The following is a 4,946-nucleotide window of genomic DNA, read 5'->3' as shown; positions in this document are numbered from 1 at the left end:
AAAGAACAATTTTACTACCACTTACCCATTGTTGGTCTTTTTATAAGGCATGGGAATGCATATAATGTTGAACCTGTCATATACCATGAATATGTAGAAATTCCCACCGTAGATCAACAAATCATGCAATGTACTAAAACACAATACAAGATCTACTTCTACAACACTTTGAGGAAGCTTAATTGAATTGAGTAAGATCAAGAGAACACATATAACTAAGAATGAGAAATCAATCACACATAACACAGAAGAAATAACCCGAGGAAAGCCTCAACCTAAAATCCCAATCTCTGTATTATCATACAAGTGGAAATCTTGTTCAAGCTACAAAAAGAATCAGCTCTTAAGCTATCCTGCTCTCTTTGCAATCAAACAATACTGCTCATAGACAGTCAAAGGCTCTCACAACCTTCTCCTCTGCCCTCCACGCCTCCTATTTCCTTGCGCAGTTTTTCCTGGGGTCCAGTTCTTCCACTTGTGTGAATTCCCACTTCACACAGCTCACTTGGCTCAGAAATAATTGTACAAACCTGAAGGAGATAATTCCTTCTGCATGGATGAGTTTCCTATATAGGAAAAATCCTCCAACTGATAGTACAATGTCCCTTCCTCTGATCTCAAATGGGTCTCTGACAGAACTGACATGCATGAGTTATTTATGAGAGAATATTTAGTTATCTGGAGGGCATCAGTTACATGCATGTAAGCATTAACTAACTAAACTCAATTAATTCAACAAACTGTTTGAATTAATCTAACTGGACTTGACTCAGTTAATTGAACCAACTAATTACAACTCAACATTACAAATCATCCTTATCTCTTTAACTAATGGATAAATTCCTCAATAAATGGAGAAACTGTTGCATGTCCCCACATAGACTTCATGTTTGAATTTCCTTAACTAATTAACTCAAGATGAATTAATTAATTATTTTACAAATATCTGCTAAGATCAAATTGAAATTTTACTTCACTATTTTAGTTCAGGGACTAATTAAAATAGGAATCTATCCCGAACTGCTATTTTTAGCAATGTTGTTTATAGCACTTCCATTTTTCATTCCTTGCCGCTATGTCCAACACTGGTACCCGAACTGGTATTTATAACAGTTCTATTTTTAGCATTTCTTGTTGCCATTTTCAACACTCCCTCTCAACAAGAAAGGCATTCAACTCAAACCCGTTCCCTAACCTTTGGAATGTTCTGCATGCAACACTTCTCCCAAGTGTGGTTGCTCCAACAACACTAGAAACAAAAAACTCCCAACTGACCTCTCTGTTGGGCTAGAAACATCCTCTGATGCTAAAGCTTCCTCTACTATTGACAAGTGCTCCCTTTGTGACCTCTGAGCTGCTACAACACTCCATGCATCTTGCACGATTACACACTTCTCTGTGCCATCTTGCACTCGTGCAACACTCCTATGCCTCTCACATTGTTGCAACCTGCTAGTTCTACACTGTCTTGGGATTCCTGCACTGTAGCTCTCTCTTCTGCTCCATCTGCATCTGTCCCTACCCACTCAACCAGTCCTGCTACTCCTCAACGGGGCTGCCGTAGCAAGGTCTAATCAAAGAGGTTGGGTTCCTCAATGATCTCGCCCCTATTCTAGCCTTCTTGGGACTATCACTCCACATTGCCCCACCTTCGACCTGGAGGTATGGCTGCATGTGATCCCTCTGCTCACTTGGCTTGAAATTTCCCCCTACTAGAGGTCTTTGCATGAGTGGATGCCTCCACTTTGTCTCCTCTCGACTTCCCCACTTGTGGCTGCTCCACAACCTCCTGAAGCTGCTTCACTAATCGTGGCTCCTCCACAGCCTCCTGAAGCTTCTTCACTAATCATGGCTCCTCCACAATTGTCTGAGACTTCTCTTGTGGCTACATGTTGAGAGGTAATGTAGTCTCCCTCTCAACCTCCAAGTCTCCATCAGTTGCCTTGCTCCTCAAGGTTTTGCATGCATCTTGAACCTCAAGAGAATACAGGTACTTGACTCGTGAATTGATCTGCTTCACCTATCTCGTGGTGATGTGTCGAAGGAAAACCTTTCCCTTACTGAAGACTATATCATAGCCCTTGTCTTCTAGCGTGGTGATCGACAACAAATTTTTCTTCAGTCCTGGTACATACTTGATATCAGTCAAGGTAATGTGAGCTCGATGCTCCCTCCAAAAAACAATCGTGCTTACACTTGAGACACTATAATTTTCATCATTACCCATCGCTATGAGTATCTGGAGATATTTCTCCTCCAGGGTACCGAACAAACTCTTGTCGCCGGTCATGTGGAAAGAAGCTCCACTGTCAAGAAACCAACCACTTCCCACCATGAAACCATGCATGCAAAAAGTGTGAAATCCAACTCGAATTGTGAGGCCAGTGCCTCACCTTTTGATCCTTCCACGGATCCCTTCTTGGATTTCCTCAGTGGAAAATTTGCAGCAAAATGGCCCACTTCATGACAACGAAAGCATCACACTTTCGATTTGTCAAACTTCTTCCCACCATGGAAAGAACTGGATTTGGGATGAGAATCCTTCTCCTTCCCTTTCTTCGCCTTACTCGCTAAGGCACAATTTTCTTCATCTTCCTTGGATGAAGAAGATCCATCTCTGGTGCTTCTCTGTATCTTCTCCTGCATCAGATTTGAGAAAAGTCGTTCCCAATCTGGCAGTTTCTCTCTTCCGTTTACCAAGTCTTGGTAGCTATGCCAGCTCTTAGGAAGACCGAGGAGTGCAAGACTCACCATGTCATCATTAGCGGTCGTGATCCCTACACTTCCAAGCTCATCCCTGCAGGTGGTGAGCTTGTCCAGATATGTAGAGATCGTGTCACCCTTTTCACACTTGATTTTCCGAAGCTTCCCTTTCAGTGCCAGCTTCCTCTGATCACTGCTATTCTGATATAGATATTTCAATGCTTTCCACATCAAAAATGGTGTCTCCTTCCCATGGAGGCTCGAGACAATATTGTCTTGAACTCCCTCCAGGAAGATTCTCCTTGCTCTAGCCACACATTTCTTCCGTTCCGCCAGTTGAGTAGCATCAGTCGGCTTGGGGACTTCTTGATCAATGAAGTCCTTTAGACCGTTATCCTCTAATATTGCCTCCATGTGATCCTTCCAGGCTATATAATTTGAGCTGCCATCAAGGGCATACTTGAGTCTTAAACCACTAAATGACATTGGTGAAATTGAGATGTGATAAGAACTTGATTTCTATATTCAGGAACCACAAACTTCAAACTTCTCCTTCTTGTATACTGTTCTTTGCCTTGATCACCTTTGCTCCGATACCATGTAGAAATTCCCACTGTAGATCAACATATTATGCAATATACTAAAACACAATACATCTTGATCTACTTCTACAACACTTTGCTGAATCTTAATCGAATTGAGCAAGATCAAGAGAACACATATAACTGAGAATGAGAAATGAATCACACATAACAGAGAAAAAATAACACAGGGAAAGCCTCAGCCTAAAACCCCAATCTTTGTATTATCATACAAGTCGAAATCTTGTTCAAGTTACAAAAAGAATCAGCTCTCAAGCTATCATGCTCTCTCTGCAAACGAACAATACTACTCATAGATAGTCAAAGGATCTCACAACCTTCATCTCTACCCTCCAAGCCTCCTATTTCCTTCCGCAGTCTTTTCCTAGGGTCCAGTGCTTCCACTTGTGTGAATTCCCACCTCACACAACTCACTTGGCTCAGAAATAACTGCACAAACTTGAAGGAGATAATTCCTTTTGCATGGATGAGTTCCCTATATAGGAAAAATCCTCCAACTGATAGTACACTATCCCTTCCTCTGATCTCAATTGGGTCTTTGACTGAATTGACATGCATGAGTTATTTATGAGAGAATATTTAGTTATCTGGAGAGCAACAGTTACATGCATGCAAACATTAACTAACTGAACTCACAATTAATTCAACAAAATATTTGAATTAATCTAACTGGACTTGACTCAGTTAACTGATTCAACTAATTACAACTCAATATTACAACTCATCCTTATCTCTTTAACTGATGGATAAGTTTCTCAATTAATAGAGAAACTATTGCATGTTCCCACATAGACTTCATGTTTGATTTTCCTTAACTAATTAACTCAAGATGAATTAATTAATTATTTTACAAACAACTACTAAGATCAAATTCAAATTTTACTTCACTATTTTAGTTAAGGGACTAACTAAAATAGGAATATATCCCGAACTACTATTTTTATTAATACTATTTATAGCACTTCCATTTTTCATTCCTTGCCACTATGTCACTAGTACCCGAACTGCTATTTATAGCAGTGCTATTTTTAGCACTTCTATTTTTAGCATTTCTTGTTGCCATTTTCAACAGAATAGGTAGTAATGTTCCTTATTGATTGTTGGTAAACTTCCCACAAAATCCATGGAAGTGCTTTCCCAATGATTAGTGGGTACATGTAAGGGATGGTATAAGCCATGTTTTGTGTTACTAGGCTTGCTAGTAAATTCTCTTGTGAAGTGTTTTTCACTAGTGCGTTAACAATGTAAACTTTGAAATAGAACTGATACGATTACCCGTTTCATTAAGGTAGCAAAAAAGTAAATCGATTTTGAAAAGTGGTGATGCAGAATACATTAGTTTTTTTCTGAGCATATTTTTGACACTTTAAATTTTCTTATGTATCAAATATAAATATTTTTTTTTAAATGTTAGTGATTTTCATGTCGATTTTGAAACGTGTTGATGCAGCATCAACCTTTTTTTAGAGGGCTTATTTTTGACACTTTAAATTTTTTAATGTATTAAGTGTGGATATTTTTTTTAAATGTTACATTTTTTGACACTTTAAAATTTTTTATGTCCAATATTTTTTGAAATCATGATTACTTAACAAATTTTCTAGTTGTCTTATTTTCGTTTTTTAAATGTTGATTACTTAA

This window comes from Pinus tabuliformis, chromosome J (genome assembly GCF_031772625.1).
Source record: "Pinus tabuliformis cultivar Carrire ecotype Pingquan chromosome J, CPIR1, whole genome shotgun sequence".
Lineage (NCBI taxonomy): Eukaryota > Viridiplantae > Streptophyta > Pinopsida > Pinales > Pinaceae > Pinus > Pinus tabuliformis.
Note: the sequence above shows the minus strand (reverse complement) of the source record.